Source organism: Paroedura picta, chromosome 3 (assembly GCF_049243985.1).
Source record: "Paroedura picta isolate Pp20150507F chromosome 3, Ppicta_v3.0, whole genome shotgun sequence".
Taxonomy (NCBI): Eukaryota; Metazoa; Chordata; class Lepidosauria; order Squamata; family Gekkonidae; genus Paroedura; species Paroedura picta.
The window spans coordinates 151512231-151535768 of record NC_135371.1 but is presented as its reverse complement, the minus strand read 5'-3'; the positions used below and the strand labels follow the sequence as shown (position 1 = coordinate 151535768).

General features: G+C 45.3%; 1 long non-coding RNA gene across 1 annotated transcript in view; it reads right to left on the bottom strand.

Annotated features, from left to right (window-relative positions):
• The window catches only part of LOC143831352 (uncharacterized), a 32673-nt gene extending 9392 nt beyond the window's left edge, over positions 1-23281 (bottom strand). The window contains exons 1-2 of the long non-coding RNA XR_013228843.1: positions 23183-23281; positions 1135-1247 (exon numbers count right to left, since the gene is read on the bottom strand). This is a non-coding gene — a long non-coding RNA (uncharacterized LOC143831352). The remainder of the gene's footprint in view (positions 1-1134; positions 1248-23182) is intronic.
• Between the last annotated feature and the right edge of the window lie 257 nt (positions 23282-23538).

Below are 23538 nucleotides of genomic sequence, written 5' to 3'. Positions count from 1 at the left end.
GCCATGTGTGCTATAAAAGTCAATGCCAGGTACTGGGGATACAAACTTTATAAAGGACATAGGCAAACCCAATTAATGATATTTTAATCAAAACACAAACATGCTTTAAACGTTAACATTCTTACAGTATTTCCATAAACTTTGTAAAGTATCTCCCTGAAGCCAACTCTCCCTCTTCCACCAGGCCTTACACATAGCACTGGGACAGTACAAAGGGACATATGGCACAACCTGTGTCATCTGGCAATAAAGGTAATGACCAGTTGCTAACGAGCCAGATAAGAACCCTGGATGGGCTGGTTTCAGTTTGACCCCACTGGTCTAATTAAAACTTTCCCCCCCACAATATTTTTATCTATCTATCTATCTATCTATCTATCTATCTATCTATCTATCTATCTATCTATCTGTCTGTCTGTCTGTCTGTCTGTCTGTCTGTCTGTCTGTCTGTCTGTCATAGAGTTGGAAGGGGCCATACAGGCCATCTAGTCCAACCCCCTGCTCAACGCAGGATCAGCCCAAAGCATCCTAAAGCATCCAAGAAAAGTGTGTATCCAACCTTTGCTTGAAGACTGCCAGTGAGGGGGAGCTCACCACCTCCTTAGGCAGCCTATTCCACTGCTGAACCACTCTGTGAAAAATTATTTTCCTGATATCTAGCCTATATCATTGTACTTGTAGTTTAAACCCATTATTGCATGTCCTTTCATCTGCTGGTGAACAACAGTGATCCAGGGAAGCTTACAAAACTCTCTGGGAGAAGGAATTCCATAATTTTGATACCACAACTAAGAAGATACTTTCTTAAGTTGCTACCCATGTAGCATTAGATGACCTGGGCACCCGAATCAAGGCCTCTTCTGATGATCTTACTGGCTAAGTTGGCTGCATTCATGACATGCTGAAGCACCTCTAATATATGAGGTTCACCTTAGTTGTCCTGTTCCAGGTCAGTTTACCCCCCCCCCACACACACACAAACATTGAAGAGAGAGCAAGAGTGAGAAAGAGAGGTTTGATATCCCACTGAATTATCCAATGCACATAAATAAATCTAAGCTAAGAAAAGACACATGAATAAATAAATACAAAGTGGAAGGAAACTTTTCATCGCAGTTAATATTTATGACTTACAATTTTCAGGAACTTGGAGTGATTTTCTTAAAGAGGCTGCTACTTCAAATCAAAGGAGACAAACTATTGTTATTCCATCTCCAGCTCTCGCCATTGCCAAGGTTGCACAGCGCCTAAATAAATAAAAAAGACTTTTTTTTTGTTTACCTGCAAAATGTCAGGAGATAACTGGCTCTTTCTGCTGTCAGGTTGATGTGAAGCAGATATTTGTTTACTCCCTGCCCTGCCTCTTTTCCTGCTGCCTATTACAACCTATCTCGGGAAGAGTATATACTTGGCAAGCAAATGCTTCTTGCAGCTTGATGTGTGCTCTTAAAATCTTCTTCACAAGAATTGAGAAAGACTTGGGAGTTTCTAGCTCTGCATCTTAAATGATTGGTATAGGATGGAAATGGATTTGAAGCACCTGTATACTTTGTTTCTGGGAGTAATAAAAAAGCTTCCCCCCCAAAAAAACAACAACAACCTCTTGTAAGCTCCACCTCTCGCATTTCAGCAAGAAAGGAATGTGCCTCTGAGCACATATAAAACAGGAATGCTCAATCATCCTTCAATTTGTAGCTCATTCGCAAGTTTTAGTTAGTCTAATCAAATACGGAGCAGACTGTGTTTGTGGTACTCCTATATTCAGTTGTGAAAATAGTTGATTGTCCACAAACACTGTTGTACTGTGCTCCCCTTCCCCATTTGCCTCATTGGCCATAGTAATTGCACAAACAAATTTACATTTCACTGTTTGTGATTCATAGTCGGAAAGTACTTTTCTCTGTTCCTTATAGCTTCCTGATATGGAGTTTCTTAATGGCAAAAGGTGATCTATTGAGACCTGGAACTATGTTTGTGTATTCTTGCCCTGTCATATGAATTTTGGTTTCTCAGGGGCAGAAGACCTAGCATTCTCTAAGAGAATTAGTGACACACATCCTGTGTTGTAATGGAAACCTCCCCTGATTGGCTGCAATGGGCACAGAGACATGATTCCTGTAGGTATAATGCAATTTATGTTAGGAAGTCTGTACAATTGCCTACAGGGAGATATGCCAAGCTGACATTACCATCCTAAGCACAGTTCTTCCCTTCTAGATCCATCGAAGTAAATGTGTTTAAAAGGGTAGAGCTCTGCTAAGGATGGCACACGGTAGGTAGAAAACTGCATGAATTGACAATATTAATGCTTTGAACAACATTGAACAACAATGCTCTCTGGACCTGTTTGTACTGTTGCATTGTTTCATTGTTTGCACCGTTGCAATAATCAGTTAGTAGCATTGTTACAGTTATTTCTATGTTATGGATTGTTTCATGTATTGTTTATACGTTTTATGTAAACCGCCGTGAGCCTGCAGGGAGGGTGGTAAACAAATATAATAAATTTTAAAAAATCAACATAGTTAACAATAGGGGTGGGCACAAACCAAAAAATGACAGAAAATGGCCCTGGTTCATGCCACCCCCAAACCTTTCATAAACTTTTGTCCGGTTCAGTTCAGCATTCAGCTGGCAGCAATTTCAAGCGGACAGAAGATGGGTACGAATGCCCTGCTGTCATCTTAAAATGGCTGCAAGCCATTTCAGCATCATGGTCCAGGTCTCTTGTTTTCAGAGGGAGGGAAGGGAACTGGTGTGCTGAAATGTCTGCCCCAGGGCAGCCCAGCAGACCCCAAGCTGCTTGTGGGGGGAGATCTTGCTGTCCACGCCATCAGCTGTTTAGTGGGGTGTGCTGGGCTCCCAGGGACACACTCTTTGGCAGGAAGTGACCAGCTGCTCGGCAGGAAACCGTTTTAGCCCACTGATGGACTCCGCCTCTGCTTTGGGGGTTGGGTCATCAGGAGTCAGGGGCTGGGAACACCCAGAACTCCAAAACAAACTGACATTTCCTGGCCTCTGCCCATCTCTAGTTAATAATCATGCCCATTCACTTTTTCCAGTAATATAATTCTAAAGGTGATAAGGCTAATCGAGGTAGAAGAAGAAGAAGTGTTGGTTCTTATATGCCGCTTTTCTCTAACCGAAGGAGGCTCAAAGCGGCTTACAATCGCCTTCCCATTCCTCTCCCCGCACGGAAGCCGGGGGACCGCGGGGGATAGCGGCTGCCGCCAGAGGCTTCCATGCGCGCCTTGGAGCTCTGAGGCCTGCGCAGAAGCTGGCTGACCACCAGGGAGCGGGCTGACCAGGAGATGCTTCTCCCTGGCCTCGGGGCGGGCCTGCCGCATTGCAGATGCGACGACCCTGCTCTGAGGCCTGTGTGGAGTATGGGCCAACGCCCGGGAGGGTGCCGGCCAGAGCACGGGAGAGTACGGTGCCCGGCAAAAGCTTTGGAGGCCAGCCCATCACCGGGGAGGGGAGCCCCTGGTGGAGGCTTCCCGCGGCCCTTGGGGTGCGCTCCAAATCCCATGGGGCACCAGAGGACTCACTGGGGAGGGGGGCTGGTGGGGGGTGCCCTGGCCCCTTCAAAGCCTATCCTTATGGATGGGCTTTGAAGCCTAGTAAATACATAAATGAGAAGGAGCTCTGCGAGGATACAGTATAGGGATTTGTTCCTGTGTTCCTGCTCAGTCCTTATGTAAGTCTAGTCTACAATGCAACAAAGAGAGTTCCAGATACATTAATCCAGTAACCTTTATGGGACTGGACTGATCTAAAGATGGATCCACATATCATTGGCTACTGCTCTGCCATAATGCTTACAAGAGTGCAATATTCAGTGATGTGCAGTTTAAGTTCAGATTGGCCTCAGTTCATTATAAACGAGGAGGTGGAAGGATGGGGTTTGGAGATGTGAAACAGAGAGCTGGTGGAAAATCAAACCATCCCTAACTGCCCTCCTTGACAAGAGACCAATGTAACCCATCTTGAATGAAGAATGGCAGCCATTTTTTAAATATCGTGCCTCTCTTTTGGCTTATGGCCAGAGAGAACACACGAAGCAGGCAGTTGGGGTAAAAAGGCCTAAAAAGGCACAGCTTTATTTATACAGAGGTAGACAAAGAACATTCCTGAGGAGCGCGTGTGCACCCAATTGGTCAGGTCATACGAAACCCCTAGCAAGAGATCAGCGGACATTCCATGACCTTATATGGCATAAAGCCAAAGCCTAATTAACTTGGAGTGCAATCCCAGGTTCGGCCATTAAGGGGAGTGGTTTGCCAGCCTCCCGGCCTGGTCGAAACCAGGACTACAGATCCCGTAGGCACATGTTCCAGCAAAAAGGAGCGCGTGAACAATGAATATTACTAACTCATGTCAGCTCTTCTTCCTGTTTATGCACAATTCAGAACAGAGTGGGAGAAAAGGTTGAAGGAGCAGCCTGACTGGAATTCTGAGTAGATACCTGCTGCTGTATTTCCAGTCTTTAAATATAAAATTAGAGCTGCCAATTCAAAGGGAAACACAATGCAAAAACTTCCCTCAGTCTTAGGTCCCAGCACTTGTCAATCACAGAGCACTTCGGTTGCTGGTCCTTCTTAACCTGAACCCAAACATGCAACAGCAATTTGGGTTTCTTCATGATAGCCCTCTTTAAGTATTTGAAAGGTTGTCACTTGGAGGAGGGCAGGATGCTTTTTCTGCTGGCTGCAGAGGAGAGGACACGCAGTAATGGGTTTAAACTTCAAGCACAACGATATAGGCTAGATATCAGGAAAAAGTTTTTCACAGTCAGAGTAGTTCAGCAGTGGAAAAGGCTGCCTAAGGAGGTGGTGAGCTCCCCCTCACTGGCTGTCTTCAAGCAAAGGCTGGATACAAACTTTTCTTGGATGCTTTAGGATGCTTTGGGCTGATCCTGCGTTGAGCAGGGGGTTGGACTAGATGGCCTGTATGGCCCCTTCCAACTCTATGATTCTAGGATTCACCAAAACAGCAGGATGGTTTACGAGAACGTGCACATCACAAGTACTGTCCAATTTAAAATACTATTAAGTGTCTTCTTTGTTAGCTTCATACAGAACAACTGAGTTCCTGCCAGCTCAGGGATGACTTGTTTCCCTTATCTGAAGCACTGTAAGAAATGTAAGAAATTCAAGCACTGTTGATACAGCAAGGATGAAGGGGTTTGATGGATGAAGCAGACAAATTTTGAATGCACCCACTGAAGGCTCAGTCCACCTGTTCCTTGATTTTTGACCTGCTAAAGACACTAAGCTTGTTTCCACATGTGAAGAATATGCTACACAAATGTACTCCTTCTGCTCATAGGCTTTATTGACCTCTACTGCAGACAGGACTTTTGTAGTAATCAAAAGGGTGCATATTAATCAGCATATTGATGACAACCTGCTCTGGATGATATCATGTAATGGGTTGGTATAAGCTGTTGGGTCCTAGAATGGAAACCATTACAGCAGGGGTAGTCAACCTGTGGTCCTCCAGAAGTTCATGGACTACAATTCCCATAAGCCCCTGCCAGCGTTTGTTGGCAAGGGCTCATGGGAATTGTAGTCCATGAACATCTGGAGGACCACAGGCTGTCTACCCCTGCATTACAGGGTTGTCATCAGTGTTCCCTCTAAGCTGTGTGTGAGTGGCTGCTCATTGACACAGGAAGCCCTGCTCAGCAGCAGTCTGGAGCTGCACTGGGTCTTGAGCCCATTGCCCATTTTAAGATTCCAGCAGTTATATTCTGCTCAGGGTGTGAACTGGGGCACTCAGTATGGCAAAAAATAATTAGAGGAAACCATTGTTTTTATACACCTTTATAACAAATTTTAGGATTCAACTAGATATAGTGATAATAGATACTTTTTAAAATGCAGGTATTCCCCAACCAGGTGTTATGTGAAGAATGCAGCAAATCTAATTTTGAAACCAGGGCCTAGTCTGCACACAATAGATAATGCATGTTCAATGTACTTTCAAAGGAGATTTTCCTGTTCTGCACAGGAAAATCCAGCTGCCAAAGCACATTGAAAGTACATTATCCTATGTGTGCAGACTAGGCCCAAAGGTGCCAAATCCTCCCCATACATATGTCACCTCCTTGCAGTCTTACCTCGAGTATCAGTTTTCTTTCAGTTCCAGCTGAGAGAAAAGGAGAGACGAATTATATAATACACAGTCTGGGCTCAAACCAGGATCTGGGAGAGAATACAGCATTGAAACAGCTTGGGGGTGGGGAGGAGAAAGAACAGGGTGATTTGAAGCCATGGAATGTTGTGACAAGCACCAAGAAGGTTAAGACAGGCAGGCCTCCTACCCCCAGTTAAAATTCAAAGCATGCCTCTCTAAAGCCCCTCCCCCCAAAACATTGGGTATAAGATTAATTATTAAAAGCTTCAAAGCTCATGATTCCAAGAGGGGTGGATTAAAAAAAGCACTATGCATCTCTGATTAGATGCATAGGCATATCAATGAAGAAATTTTACTTTAAAAAAAATTAGCTGGCATTGCAGCCCCTTTAAAACATGGAGAAAGGTGACTGGCTGCCTGGCTTGATTGACAGGTGGAGGAGAGTTACTTGTAAAGCACATTGCTCTCTTCCCCCATTTCAAGCAGTCATGTGGAGTGCTAAGAAGCGTGACAAGGCGGCAGAGGAAAATGAGTGCGCCTGAAGGTTAGGAGTGGCCGGAAGCACGTTCTTTTTTAGCATTATGCCATTTTGCTGGCATAACACTATTTTCTTCAATGTGCAGAAGAGCCCTCAGCATCAGCTTTCAGCATTGCTTAAAGGAGACATACGTGTCCATGGATTATCTCTTCTGCTGCCATCACCAACCTGGTGACACTTTGGAAGGGACCAGGTGACTCCACTTGGGGTTGGGACCCCAAGGTTGAGAACAACTTCTATACAGTGTCCCAACATGCTTGACTCAGAACTCTATATAGAAACTGGGACAGAGTATGACATTATGGGGATACAGTAATCAGGGAAGGAGAATGGAGGGGGAAGAAGTTTTCATTGGAATACATGAAGCAAATACATACACTTCTTCCAGCATGCTATAAATTCCCAGAGGACAACTGGCTTTACCAGCCTACGCTCTTCCCCCCATTCTGGCTAGGAACTCTTGAGTTCTCTCCCTCTAACTCTGTCCCTCTAAAACCTCACATTGCTTCTTCAGCTGCCTTTTCGTACCAAGGGTAATGTCACCTTCTCCAAGCTCTCATTCAAAATGCTCGAGAGAGATCCTCAGCTATTACCCAATGATGAAAGATCAATGGGCTATACCTGGACTATTAACCAACCATCAACCTAATGAATTAGTATTTGGCCATCATGTGCTATTCTATTTCTAACACTGGAATAATGGAATTACAATAAATGACATTTAGAAAAATCGCAGGGATAAGAATTTCAAGGCTCTGCTATGAATTATAACCACCATCATAACACACTATTTATAATCATACAAACACCATCCTCAGAATCTGACTGCATGTCATCCATTATTCTTAGGTTCTGCAAAAACAAAATATTTCTAACCTGCCTTTCCCAAGAAAACGCCCAATAAGTACATTGGCAAGACACACAGCAGAACAATCCAACAATGAAAAACCTTGCTTGCCATAAACTAGTTTTTCAGTCACCATAATTTGTTTATGGCTCTGTTTCCACCAGGGATGCGATGGTGCCAGCCCTTTCAGTTTAAATGTTCTATGGGGAATCATTATGCATGTTGGACTGTGTCTAACCAATAGGGGGCTCCAGGAGAAGTTCCCAACATGGTCTTGTCGTTGCCATGGCGTCCTTCAACACCTTTCCTGGCCCCCAGCCAGAGTTCTGATAAAAGAGGCAGAGCCAAGTGATGCTTCCATCCTGCAGGCTTTCTGATTGCCTTTTGGAGCCCTGATTGACTGTGCAGAACTGCAGATATTTTCAGTTGCTTCTGCAAAAGCTGCCACCACAGCATAAGGATCTTCACTGCGTTACTGTATGTGCACGCAGGAAAATATTTTTAAGCAATATGTTCATTTTAAAGACATCCTTTTGAAAACAGGGCTTCTTCCCAAAACATTGAACAATCATAGATCCACACTATTATTGATCCATGCTGACAGCCAGTTGAGTGATTTGTTATATTACGATTATGATATCTGCTTTGGATCAGGGTCACATGAGAAGGAGGGGATAGATGGAATCTTTGTTCGGGGAGGAGGGTCTACGTTAGCTCCTGTGCTTGGGGCAGTGAGCAGAACAGAAAACAGATCTCTCCATTCTGAGCTTGCAACGGAATGTCCACAATTTTTCCTTCTGTGTTATTCTTGGTCCGGGAAATTCCTCTTCATTTTTCTCTCCTCTGGAGACACTGATTACTCAAAACCCAGAAGTATTAAAGTTAATGAGACAAACACTTGTGCTGGAAGTGCTTTGCTGATCTGCACAGCAGGGCATTAGCAACTGAGGATGAAGGCAGAACCAAGCCAGAAGAGGACATTGTAAAAGGGGAAGGGTGCTGCAGCACATGGGGCTGAAATTCATTGTTTGCGGCTTGAGTTTTCCTTTTCTGATGCTGCAGAATTCCATATTTGTGCTACGTTTTGGGAATTGCTTCCATATGAACTTATCCTAGACCAGATTCCAGATGCCTGGAGTCTGTGTCCATATGAGACTGATTATGCATGGGCAGGGAAGGGTGGGCCAGTGCCTGCATGATCGCGAGGCTAGTACCTGCTTATGAATGCTGTATGGGCCCCTCCCTACCCTGGCCTCCTTCAGGGCCTCTGATGGCCCACAGCAAGGGAATACTGATTTTTCCACGTTCCCTTTCTTGCTGCGATGGCCATCAGAGCCCTGGCCGGGACAGGCCCATGCATATAGGAAGAGCAGGGCTTCTGAAGCCTGGCTCGTGCCCCCCCCCCACTTACGGTGTCCCTGCAGAGACACAAAATGCCCCATTTGGCTTCAGGGTGTTGTGGAGCCGAATGGGGCGTTTATATACCCCCCTCCCCGTGATGGTGGGATAGCGGCATGCTGCTATCCCACCATCCTGTGGTGGGACCCCCCATGCTCCTCGTCTCCCGTGCTGCTGCTGCCACCATGAGGCATGGTAGAACCTTCCAGCTCTGGAGTTGTGCATACGCACACACAACTCTGGGGCAGACTGTGTGCTTGGGGATTTCATCCCCTGTGTGTACACAGGAAGCAGTGGGGTATGCTACTCTCCCATGATAAACGGATGGTGGCCCAGCATGGCCATCGCCATGCATAATCGGTCTGAGACAAGCTGGGATCAGAGTAGCAGATTTTAGAAGGCATGAAGTGGCAGCAGCTAGGGATCAAACTCTGCAATGGCCTTTGTGTCCTGAAATAACACAAGATTGTTCCTCCACTGCCACATAAATTTGGAATGGTAGGGAGAAGCCACTTCGCCTTGTAAAGGCTGTAATAATCATAGGATGCCATAATTTCTACTTAGAATCACTGACTGACAGATTTCCTCTCTATTTATTTATATGGTTGATTGCTGAAGGGGTGACAGAGGGGGCGACGTAGAATTCTCTTCAGGATGTGTGAGAATGTGTGGTTATGAAACACTATTGAGTGCATGCTAGTGTTTGAGTATGCGAAAAGTAACCAACAAACAAGGGCGAACAGGTCATGAGCAGCTGAACAGATCATCAAAACAGCAGCTTCCTGCTTGAGATTGGTGAACAGAACCAGTGGCTGTTTGAACATTCCTGTTTACCAGTGCACAATGCTCTGGGCTGGAATATTTCCTGTGACTCACCCCACAAGCCGCTACTGACCACTGTGGCAACCAGGGTGTATATCGAATGTATTTCTCCAAGATTAAAGATGCCCTGGAATGTTCACACCAGGCGGTCCCTGACTTCAAGATTGCAGTAATAGGCTTGGGTGTGTATAGAATCATAGAATCATAGAGTTGGAAGGGGCCATACAGGCCATCTAGTCCAACCCCCTGCTCAATGCAGGATCAGCCCTAAGCATCCTAAAGCATCCAAGAAAAGTGTGTATCCAACCTTTGCTTGAAGACTGCCAGTGAGGGGGAGCTCACCACCTCCTTAGGCAGCCTATTCCTATTTGTCGCAGGTGGAATAAATTTAAAAAACTGTCATGAGTTTTTCTGCAGGAATCTGACCAGGAAATGCAGACTTAATGCAGTCAAGTATTCCCAATCATTATATGCTGTCCTCACTGCCGTGTATTTCTTTACGCCTGATGCTTTCCTCGAATTCAGATGTCCGCTGCTGTTAAGCACAACCCTTCCAGCTGTAACAATGACAGTCGCATCACCAGCAAGGATACGGTGCTTCACCCGAGTTGACCAGCATCCAGTTCACATCCACTCATTTTGACAGAGAAATTAAATATGTTGGCAGCAAACGAGTCGAGAATGTGTGAGGAACAGATGCTTATCAGTTCTCTGCCTGCCAAGGCAGGTTCATGGTATTTTGTTGTTCCAAAAATCTCTCAAGTATAATGAGCTGATAAGTCTTGGCACCGCAGTTTTTCTTCTCCAATTTAGCCTGTGATAAGTTTTCCTTCTGAAGCAAGGTCACGGGAGAACAGTTGCTATAGACTTCACCAGCCCCAACATCTGTTTTTGGTGCCTCGCTTTCCATTGGACTGCACTCAAAAATATCACCGTGACAGCTGTCTAATTGGAATCATCTTGGGGAGGGCTTTTCATGGGTTCCTGTTCTGGCTTTTCCAAGGGGGCTGGTCAGAGAACAGAGTCTACAAACATTGCACTTTTTGCACTTGAAACAAGACCAAATCTCTCTCTGCACAACGACTCACTCCCATTTGACAATGGGAAATGCAGGGCATAAATATTTCAGAAGATGAATATTCCCAGGAGCTCCCGGCTGCCAGGACGACTGGAGGCCACATAGCTGCTTGGCTGGCCCAGGGTCTGGTGGTGACTATGGCATTCATGGATCCTCGGCCTGTGCTGAGTGTACTTCCTGATGGCAAGGGCCAGAGTGGGGCTCTGCTTTGAAGGTGGGCTGCAGGGGCTGGCCCACCTGGGAACTCCCTTCCAGAGCAACCAGAATTTGGAGTCTGGCTGCTATCGCACATGGCCTAAACCTCAAGGAATTTCTGCTTTCACCGGACATCCAGCCTGTGGCTGGATTCATTCGAGCTGGAAGTTACAAGTGGGGCCAGGCAGAGGCTCTCTACATAGAAACCCAGAGCAGCTTCAGGAGTCAGACATGCCTCCTCCAGGACCTCAGCTATACAATCGCCACCCAGAGACCTTTTCCTTCCTAAGCAAAAGAAGGTCTCTTTATTTCCTAAATAAAGCAGTTTGCCTTGTGTGATGTAAACTGCTCCTCTTCCCTCAACTTTACTGTACCACCAACAAGAAACAACATAATTCTTGGAATGGAGAAACCCCCTTTCTTACTGCCATTCTCTGACCTCCCCCCTCCCCCCAGAGGCCTGAGATCTTCCATCCCTGCTGCTGGCACTGGTGGGTGTATGGAGCCAGGCCCTCCTACCCACCAAGTGAGAACTCCAAAACTGAAACCTCCCTTCCCCCTCCACCCTTTCAAAGCTTCCTGAGACTTCTTGGAGAACTGGAGCAATGGGCAGTGCTCCATCTCAACATTTTCTCTTTCAATTATATTTTGACCAGTGCTGAAAGTGTAGCAAGAAAACATCCTCATGTTGCTAGATTTGTTTAAAAAACACCCTCAAAAATCATATGATGTAAAAAGTAAGCAATAGTAGAACTTGTACTCCAATGGGGTGGGGTGGGGTGGGGTGGGGAGAGAACCAAGATGTCTAACCAAGAGTAAATACAGCTTGAAGAATTTATCCTATTTTTAAAAACATGCCCGGCGCAAAACTGACCGAAAAGGAGAGACCGAGCATGAAATTTTGGCACTGCAGCACTAATGTCCATAATGCAGAATATATACTCTGCAATTCCTAAGAGAAAAATAGGAGAAAATAAAGGTGCACAGCATTCAAAGTAAAGCCTTACCAACTTTAGTGTAAATCGACTTTAGTGTAAATCAAAAGTAAGTTGTGCACGCATAAATGGCCAGAGAGAAGAAAGGATAGTTCTTTCAAAGGACATTAATATCTTCCTTTGGCAAGCAGGCACTCTGGAGTCATGTGGTTTTTTATTCTGCATTGTTCCACTGCTGGGATTGTGCCCGATTTTTAAACCATGCCCAGATTGTGGGCTTGGGGGCAAAGGGGGGAGCAAGGGCACAGAAGAAAATGCAACAACACAACTGGCTCGGAAAAGAAACTCAGTCACAGCTTTATTGAATGTAGCCAAAGGAGCATGGAAGCAGCATGGAGGTCGAGCCCACATTGGGTGACCTGCCTACCACCAATATACCCCAGCAGGCAGGCTGAGGGGGGGAGGAAGGGAGACCATGGAGTTGCAGCTCCCAGGATCCAGACGGGCCAATGAAGCACTGAGTGGTTCCCTTGCCACCAGTGGTGACAACTAGCCAACAGCCCCCAAGCTGGGTATACTGCTGAATGGCTCCTTCCCCAATACTCATGAAGGGAATCCCTCGAATGGAAGAGGTAGTTATACTGTCACAGCTCCCTCCCACACACGAGGATCCATCCTAATGCCCAAACTATCCAGCCAAGCTGTGACAAATGCAGTAAAAGAAAAGAAACTAACCCAACTGCAAGCTGTAACAACCAAGAACAAAGAAAGAGTGGGAGGAAATGCCAGAAACCAACTGGGGTGGGGGAGTCCTATAAGTCACCCAACTAAATAGGGAAAGGGGTGAACTCAGGGGATGATCCTGAACTCTAGGCCCACCCAGTGCTCCACCCTCAGTCAGACAGCAGAAGGAGATTGGACAATTGATGCCACTGCAGGTCCAAGCTCCTCCCCTGAACCCCACGCAGCTAGCATAATTGTTGTGATATTCTATTGAAATGTATATAATATTATAAATTATTATAATGTTCTTTGTAAAGTTATAATGTTCCATGTAAACTGCCCAGAGCTGTAAAGAATGGGCGGTATAAAAATAAATAAATAAAAATGAAGCCAGCCAAAGGCCTTCCATGCTCTTTCTCAGTCTCAGACCACAACATGGTTGTCATGTTCCATGTCAATTTCCTCCACTTGGGTGGGCACTGGGTGGCTCCTGGGCTGGAGGTGTGTTCCTCCTGACCGCCCCTCCCTTTGGAGGCCCTTTGTTCTTTCACATGACCTTCTAGAGGCTGCCTGGCTTCTGCTATGCAAACTCTGATCTCGGGATTTCTGCACCCTTTAAAGATAGTGGGATACTTTTTTTTTTTTTAAGTGAACTGCCTGGAGCAACGAACAGGCATTCAATTGTGCAAGAAAAGGCAAAAAAATCCCCCCCCCCAAGTTGTAGCACAAAACATGCTTTCTAAGCTTCTTCCCCCCCGAATCAGAAACAAAATTTATATTTAAAAGAAGCAAGACTCAGGCTACAGTTCCTGCATCTTTTTTCGGCATCATAGAACAACTGTCAGCATAGCAGTGAATCATATCCTGCTTTTACAAGGAAGGTATCTGCTGGAGAATTACTTTGTTCTACCCCCCAGAGAGACACCTTGGAACTAACCCCATAACAGCAGGCAGCTGCAGCAATTAATTTTAGAGATGATTTGCTGCAAACCACATTAAGTGGCAAATGGATATAAATATAAGACCAGGACTGTTCTTATTCCAATGTAGATGGGTGATGTGCTGTGTAATTGCTTTTCGGTGCAATGTACCTTCCTAAAACAGTTATTCGTCCTGTGGAAAATGCTAGAATTGCCTTTTTACTTTTCCAGTAGATGTTTCATCATGGTTGGAAGGACTATTTAGACAAAGAGGAAGGTAAACCTCATGAGTTCCTTAAGCTTTCAGCAGAACAACTGCTAGTATCTTGGGGGGAATTATCATTATCTGTGAAGGTTCAAGGGGATGCCAGGTGCATGAGTGATAGGGTTCTGAGTGTCCTGCATGGTGCAGGGGGTTCAGGACTAGATGACCCAGGAGGTCCCTTCCAACTCTATGATTCTATGATTCTATTACCTCCACCCTCTATTTTTATATAATACTAGTGATCAAGCCCGCTGCAATCAAAATACAGTGGGCGCTAGGCTAGGGAGCCCCCGGCAGTCGCGCGGAGCACGGCTGGTGGGAGCTCCCTTGGCCCGGCGGCCTGACGCGTCCTGTGGGGAGGTAATAAAGCAGTGGCCTTGTTTATATCCAACATTGGTGTGTCACATCTTATTCCAGCTATAATACCCTCCTGCAAGTCAACAGAAAGGCAAACAAGTATAAAGGTAAAGGTAAAGGTATCCCATGTGCAAGCATCGAGTCATGTCTGACCCTTGGGGTGATGCCCTCTAGCATTTTCATGGCAGAATCAATACAGGGTGGTTTGCCATTCCCTTCCCCAGTCATTACTGTTTTACCCCCCAGCAAGCTGGGTATTCATTTTACTGACCTCGGAAGGATGGAAGGTTGAGTCAACCTTGAGCCGGCTGCTGGGATTGAACTCCCAGCCTCATGGGCAGACGGCTTTAAACAGCATTTCTGCTGCCTTACCACCCTGCGCCACAAGAGGCTCCAAACAAGTATAGAGGGAGCCTAATTTTGAGAAGATAGCCTGGGTTACAAAAATAAGCAAAGTGAGGGGGGAAATCCATTTGTATTGAGAGGGCATTTACACAATTGATAGCTCAGCCCTGACCAGGCATTTGTCACAGGTCAACTAATTTCAGTCAGACTTGTAATATGTGGTCTTGGGAACAGTATAGTCATGTCTCTGATTCATGACTTCATAAAGAATGTCTGGGACACTGTGGAGAAACCACATGCGATCTGACAAGGCAAACAAGAGATGAGCATGTGTGAAGCAGCTTGGGGTGTATTCATAAGTTTTTGGAATTCTTTTCTGGAGGATAACATTAGTCATGCATTCAGCTGACTGTAATTTCTATCAATAGAATCCTTGGGTACTTAGTGAACCTCACTTTCTATTTTGGATCTTAGTTTTTTTTAAATTTCTTTTGAGAAAAACTGAACAGAAAGTTCAGGCAGTGTGGGAGTATGAGGGAAGCTTTCAGAAACTAGACCAATACCTAGGATGTGGTTGGCCTAGAGTGTGAATATACCTTATCCTTTTATCTGCTAGCACCTCAAATTTGGACTACTTAACTGCCAAATCATGTTCTCCAAGCACAGACAATTGCGTAAGCTGTTAATTCTCTCTCTCTCTCTCTCTCTCTCTCTCTCTCTCTCTCTCTCTCTCTCTCCTTAAACCGGATTTGTGATTGTGCACAAAACAGTCCTATTCAATTCCTGAAGCACACTGTGCACAGCTAACCAGGGGGCAAAAACCACCATGCGACTGGGCATCATGTGCCAGCCACTGCAGTTTATCTACATTTCCCATAAACTGTACAGCATGGGAAACCACTGGTTTTTTGGTTCTAGAAAGCAGCCCGCCCTCCTTATCTTCAAAAGCAACAATCAGGGAGTATTCAGGTTTTAAGAATTGAGGGATTATAGACAGGAACACATAATAACTAGACAGAATAATTGTAAACATTGGTCAAGATACACTCAGCATAAATTTACAGTTTTTGTGCATATAGGAAAGCACTCTCATGTTTACCCAAACAAGACTGGATCAATTTTTATGTATCATTTTGTCACGTCCCTTAACACTCTCTGTGATTCATCCTTGCCATGCTCGGTTCATGGGATCTTTCACCTGCCCTGCTAAGCTAATGAACTTTCATGCTGTTTGCCCATTCTCATGACCTGGCTGCTAGGAACAATGTTTAAGATACAATAAGGGTATATTCAGTACAAATTTAACCAAAAGGTTTTTTTTTCCCATGAAGGTTTGAAAGTGGCTCTTTTTTTACTTTGTTGTTTTCTGAGATAAAACAACCCTACTGGACATAGTTTAGAGTCACATTTATATATAGTATGAATTACCAACACAGTAACTGCAAAGTCCAGGTATTTCATGACAACCTTGGCTTCTAACTTCATAGGTGAAAGAACTCTGTCTGTCTGTCTGTCATGGCCAAACAAAATGGCCCTCTCTCTGATAGCCCAACTTCACGAAACCCTGGTTGACAAAGCCTGATCTATCTGATATCCTACCCTATAAAATTATTTCTCACTCTCTCTCTTTCTCTCTCTTTCTCTGTTCCTAGTTTGCATTCAGCCTCAGTGAGAAAGGGCTAAAAATACACCAATTAACTAAGTAAATAACTATTAGTATGCACGTTTCTTGACTCCAAGAATACACTCACTAAAGACTGGAAGTTGCACTGGGGGAGGGGCAGGCAGGGAAAATCCCATGATACTTGTGCCTACGGATAACAGGATCCCACCCTGTGTTTTTGAAGGACCAATGAGCTAAAGGGTTGCAAATGTCTTCAAAAATTTGCTTGTAAATTTAAGCAGATACTGCAGCTCTCTGAATGATCTTGTGCCCCTGAGGCTAAATATCTGTCAAGCAGATTGATAATTCTCTACAGTTTTGAATATCTGTGTTGCAGTGCCTTGTGCTGTCTTTTGGAATGTCCATGAATTTTATGAGCATTTATAATTGAGGAAGGAGGCTAGTTACAGGCCTATTTTTTTCCTCCTAGAGTACACCCTATTGTGCACAATACTTTACAAGAGCAAGTAATTTAATGGTAATACTCAGCCTGCCTCAAATGGTAGATTAGGCATTGTATCTACACTCAGGGGAACCATTTCATATAATCATAGACTTGGAAGGTACCTCATGGGTCATCTAGTCCAACCCCCTGGACTATTTTGGTGTCATCATTCTCCTGAGACACATGTGAGCCAGGAGGTCAAAACTTCTAAGGCTCAAAACATACAGAGGTCACCTCAGCAAAGGTCTGATTACCTCCCAACACATGTGTCAGATTGTTTCCGAGAATATAGGTAATAAAGACAACTCCAATGAATGTTCAACACTGCTCAGTCAGTGTACTTTCAGATAGTTCTTTACTACTGTTAACAGAGTTTAGATATGCAAAAGAGAACATTGAACCAGCCTGCTTAAAAGAATAACATCATTTTATTTAGAAGAGAAATAACTTTGTATAGAAAAGGGGAGGAGAAAGTCCTGACAGTCTAACTAGCTAACTATTCTATTATTTCATTCTGTTGTTCTGCAGCCAAGCAGAGTGGAAATGTGTTCAAAGGAGCAGGAAGTCTCTAAAGAGCCACAGTAGGAGACTACTTGAAAAACATCAGGAAGTTCCTAAACTAAATATGCTAGCTATATTTCTCCTCCCATGCCCCCTGTAGGATATTTTTCATATTCTGTTCAATTATGCACATCACAGATCTTGAATATTCCCACAATAACATGCTCTGCATGGCTACTTGTCTAGCTTCTTGGTGTGAATTAAATCTATGCCAGGTTACCATGTGGAAAAGGAGAGATTGCTTTTTTTTTTTAAAAAAATATTGGCTACAAATAACTGCCATGGCTGGACATAGTAGTCAAAATGTTTATGGACTAGTAATTTGGAGGTCATATTTGCTTGAGTAGCAACCTGGCAAGCAGTACAATTCTCAACAGATTGCAATATCTTAACTTAGCCTTTCCTGACCTTTCTACAATTCAGAAACCCCTGAAATATTCTTCAGGCTTCAAGAAAACTTGGAAGTTCTGTCAGCAGGCCACACCTCCCTGCCACGCCCCCAGAAGTGACATCACCCCAATGGATATGACATCATGCTGTTTTGTCCCCACCCCTCCAACAGTGGAAATGGGCCAGTAGCCTACTCCACTGGGCCACGAGCAGGGATGGGGCAAGCATCCATCACCCTCTGCCACCCTCACAATGTAGTTAAAATCTGGACTCCAGTGTCTACCATATGAGACAAGCCTCTGCCAGCAAGGATTGGTATGATTGGGGCCCCTCTGCTTTCCACCCTCACCAAGCCCATCATTGGTCATTTTTCAGGGGGGGGGGATCAACATAACTATATACGGTCATATTACCTGATAAATGTTTAACACATTTAAAAATATATTTTAAAATTAGTTAACTCCTACTCAATCAGAGAAACCCTTCCAGTGCTGTTGAGAAACCACAGGGTTTCATGAAACTCTGTTGAAAGAGCCTGACCTTTTCTGCACCAGGAATATGGCCCTCCACAGAGCTTGTCTGGTCATACGTCTGTACGATGTCAGCACCAGTCCGGGGCAGTCCCAGGTCTGGCATGATGCAGACCCTCATTTGCCCCGTGGCAAGGGAATGTCAGCATTCTCTTGCCATGGGGTGACTGAGGGCCTGAATAACCCAGGCCTGGGACTGCCCTAGACTGGAACTGATGTTGTCTGGAAGTAGAAATTAGTTCAGCGACCAGACAAACACTGTGCCAGGCTGGATCCTGTTGTGGAAAAGGTCCCTGTCTTAACCCATTGTCTTCAACTGTCTTAAAAGAGTTTTAAACTCTGCTTTATATGTCACTCAAGGTAACCCTCTTAGAAGTAACACTGTTCAGAGAAATTCACTTTTCCTCTTTACCCAATTAGTCTCTGAATTCCAATAAATGGGGATGGGGGTTATTCTAAGAAATTTAGAGTCTGTTTCTAATCAATTCTATTTAGTTTAAAATGAAATGCAAAGAGAACAATGGCAGGGGTGGAAGTTGAGCTTAATTTCACTCTGTAGAACTTCAGAGGCTGGAAATCCATTCCCAAACCATCATATCCTCTGGCTACAGCACCACCATGTGGTGTGTAACATAAAACAGCTGCTAAGGCTGAAGTTACAAAAGGACACATTGATTCCTCTACAAAGAGAAATGAAAGAGAAATGAAAGAGAAATCCCTTTTAAAACAGGAAAATAGAGAATAAAAAAATTAATAGCTATATCAGAAAAAGAGTTGTTTTTTTATACCCTGCTTTTCACTACCCAATGGAGTCTCAAAGCAGCTTACAATTGCCTTCCCTTTCCTCTCCCCAGAAAAGACATCCTGTGAGGTAGGTGAGGCTTAGAGATCTCTGGCTGGACTGCTCTGTGAGAACAGCACTATCAGGACTGTGATTAGCCCAAGGTCACCCAGCTAGTTGCACGTGGAGGAGTGGAGAATCAAACCTGGCTCACCAAATTAGAAGCTGTCACCAAATTAGAAGCTGTCACACCAAGCTGGCTTAGAAGTATAATTCCAGAAAAAAGAAATTCATTTTCCCATAACAATACTACCCAGAAACAACCTGTGGTAGCCAGAGCCCCAAGAGCCATGTGCTAAGATATTGCTATTTAAGCTTTTTTACCCATGCGTGGCTTGTCTCAGCTAGACTTGGCTTTCCATAATCGATGTGGGACACATCTTCTGGTGCACCGTGTCAAATGGAAATATAGACGGACGTGACGTCTGTCGTCCCACCCACGAAGCATGCGAGAAGATGGAGGGCCCAGCCAGCAGCCACGCTTGCCCCTGGGAACTGGGCAGCCTCTGCATGACTTGTAGGGGCTGAGGCAGCAGCAGCCCCATCACCAAGCTGTTCACAGTGGCTGCACTGGCCCCCGAGGCCTGGGTAGCTGTTGTGCGACCCATGGGGGCCAAGGCAGCAGCTGCTCCTGAGGCCTTCACACCAGCCATGATGGCCTCTGGGGCCTACTCAGCCGTTGCATGACTTGTGGAGGCCAAGGCAGCAGCAGAAGACCAGGTAAGGAGGAAGGGAAGGGAAGGGAGTGAGTGTGTGCGCACGCATGTTTGCTTGCTTGGAGAGAGGGAGGTTGGGAAACCACTAGGTAAAGGGAGAAACAAGAGGGGGGGAGGGGAGTGAATCTCAGTGTGTTTGCGAGGGAGGAAGGGGAGAGGAAGCAGGGAGGAGGTTGGGAAACCAACAGGTAAGGGGGAAACTGACGGGGAGGTGAGGGAAGGGTGTCTCTTTATATCTCTCTGTGTATATTTGTATGTGTGTGTTTGGGTGAGAGGGAGGGGGCCCTGACAAAGTCTCTCCAGAGCAGGTGTGTGTCCTACATACCCTTTGAGAGTCAGTCTTTCAGGACAGGTTTTTTTCTTCTACGATTCCCTCCAGTGTCTTCCTATATTAATGTCTAGTGGATATTATCAAAGCAGGGCATAAGGAGTATATAGACAGGGTTACATGATATCTATGCATGCACGGGCTTGACATGAAACCGTGTCATGCCATGGTCTTGTGGGGCTTTTGATACCCCAGGATCATTTTTCATTTACAATCGAGGGCTTTTTAGCCGTGCAGAAAAGCCTGAATTCATGGGAGCAACATTTGCTGGTATCTTCAAAGCAGAGCATGAGCCCCACTCCTTTCCGTTGTTGGGATTGTTCCCATGCTACCTATGGATCTGTTTCTAATAGATAATGATCTCCCTGCTATACGTCAGCAAAGATTCATTATGGTGAGGCCCCTTTGCAAAATGCTTTATCTGTACCTTCGGTAATTACAAGAAAACATTGGCTGGCTCCCTGTTATCTTGTTGGCTAACAGATGCATTGATGCTGAAACAAACAACAGTCAACCTTCCTAATGGATGCAATCAATCACAATATCCATAGGAGCATCCCTCCAGTTTGGTGCAGAAGAAACTTCTACTGGGACAGCATGCAAAGCAATGTGGGCGGGATTCCTCAAGAATGCTGGGTTGGTTTGAAGAAGAAGAAGAAAAAAAGAGGGAGCACTGCATAGCATGGAGCTCACATATGGCATTATCATTCTCATGCAGCAGTCAGGGGTGAACAGGACATAATGGTTTTATTATTGTTGTTATTACTTAGATTTATTGTCCACCGCTATCAGACAAGCTGTCTTGCAGTGGGGTACACAGAATACCCTACATAAAACCCTTAATCCCCCATTTAAACAAGTATCCTGGTAGAAAAACTCTCCCCTCCCACTCACAACAATTCCCCCTCCCTGTGCCTCAGGGACAATTTTTAGATGCAGACTCCACTACAGGTGGTCTAATCTGGAGGGGCCTGCCTGATCTCCCACACCTTAACCTCAACCAAAGACTTGGTGGAAGAGCTCTGTCCTTTGGAACAGGGGTAGTCAACCTGTGGTCCTCCAGATATTCATGGACTACAATTCCCATGGGTTCATGGACTACAATTCCCACAATTCTCATGGGAATTGTTGTCCATGGACATCTGGGGGAAAACAGGTTGACTGCCCCTGCTTTGGAACACAGAAAGTTCTTGCAGGGTCCTCAGTTCTTCTAGGAGCTCATTCCACCAGGTTGGGGCCAGGACAGAAAAAGTTCTGGCCCTGGTCAAGGCCAGGAGAAACTCCTGGGGACCAGGAACAACCAGAACGTTGGAACCTGCAGATCTTAACATTTATGTGTGTGTGTGGGGGGGGTGTGTGCATAAGGCAGCATACAGTCCATCAAATATGTGGGTCTCAGATCGCATAAGGCCCTAAAAGTCAAAAACAAAACTGTGAACCTGATCCGGGCCACAACTGGCAACCAGTGCTGCTGCCTCAGCACCGGCTGGATACGACCCCTCTAAGATGTTCCAGTGAGGACTCTACGAGTTGCATTTTGTACCAGCTGCAATGTCGGGTCAAGGACAAGGGTAGGCCAGCATAGAGTGAGTTACAGAAGTCAATTCTGGAGGTGACCGTTGCATGGATCATCATAGGCAACTGCAATAATTAAGGCCCATTCCACATTGGTGGCACCACTGTGGTCTGCTGCCAGTTCTTTGCTTTGAGGCAGTTGTCCCCATGTCTTCCCAGGTCCCAACAGAGCTGGATCCTCTCACACAGGCCTGAATTGAGATAGGCCCCATTGGCACCCGGGGCAAAAAAGGAAACGCAGAAATATCCACATTCCCTTGCTGCGAAGCGACAGATGGCCTGATTTGGGCCAGGGTCAGCCTGGCACCAATTTCATGGAACTGGGATTTTTTGCATGCTCTGTGACTGAGCCACAATTCGTTGCATACTTCTTATGTATGGGAAATCCAAGCATTGCAGCTTTTCATTTCATCCTGCTCAGTGAAGGAAACAGGGGATCCTGTGTCAGGTCCGCAGGTGCCTTCTCATATTCATGAGCCTGTTCTCTGATGTCCTTGCATTCCCACAGACGTGTACAGAGACAGGCACACTTGATTTGCAAATCCCACCATGCAGAATATTACACCTGGCTGTGCTGCTTCTCTTGCATGGCAGGCTAATGAGCATATTGAATTTTCCAAAAGCTGTTCAAAGAACGACTGAGGCTTCGCCACACTGTGAACTAACGAATTTTTCACACCATTCAAACCAAGACCTGAAGAGCAAGGGAGCTGTAGGCTTCATACCTCGGCATTCATATATCATTGAACAACTGCCCCCCATTGAACTCTACACACTATCAAAAGTACAATCCTAAACAGAGTTGCACCCTTTTAAATGAAGGCCTTAATGAAACAATCCTTTTTTCTTTTTTAACAAGTTGGGTCTGAGTTTCCTGGACCCAAACCACTTTCATCTCCTGCCTTCCCCCATGCCTTTTCTTTGAGTTGAAAGAGCCCCATCAGGAGTAATTTGCATAACTTTGAAATGGCACAGGCTTCGAATACTCCATGGGCATTTATGCAGATAACTCCCTACAGATGCCATTTCAGCTCAGGGAACAGGTACATTTGTGTGCATGGAGGAGAAGTCGGAGGGAGCCCCTCCTCCTGCCACACTGGTGTCCCAAGTCAAATCAGCTCCTTTAGCTTTTAAAAAACGATGTTGCCAGCAGCTGTTGTGTGACTGCTCACCGGCCAACAGAGGAATTTTAGCAGCTGATAAGCACTGCTTTCCTTAGGCCTGGGCTGTGCATTGTGATAGGTGAGAGGAAAAGGAGGCAGCTGTGGGTGGGGTTGGGGGTTGGGGGTTGGGGGTTGGGGAAGAGGCTGGAAGGAGAATATTCCATACTGACTGTCTATGTGTCTGCCCCCCCCCCGCTTTTTTAAGAGAACAAGTAAAGAGCTGTTTTTTCCATACTCTGCTTTTTACTACCTGAAGGAGTCTCAAAGTAGCTTACAGTCACCAACCTTCTTCTCCCCACAATAGACATCCACAATATCATTTGGATTTGCAGTTTTAAAGGGCTGGCTTCTGGCTGTTTCTGCAATAAAATTACCCTGTCCAAGCACAGTCCCGAATTATCTGACTTACTGCACATTTGTGAATCCCTGGTTACCGCAATTTCATCAGTCAAGTCAGAGTCTAATTTGAGGCTGCTCAATGCAGAAATGCATGCAGTTGGGCTTTTCCTCACACCCACCATTTTGAGTCATTTGGACACACCCCTTTCCTCATCACCATCCTCCCTCCTCCCCCTTCCCTCTGAAAAATCATGTTACAATGCTGTTTCTAAAAAGCAGACTTGCACAGCAGTGTTATAACATTATAACCCAGGAGTGTTTTTTTTAAATTACATTCATGACACATTGGGGAGAAGGCAATCAAGGGCACAGAATGGTGGCATTAAGGGGTGCAACAACAACAACAAAAGGTGTAAGCAGGCACCA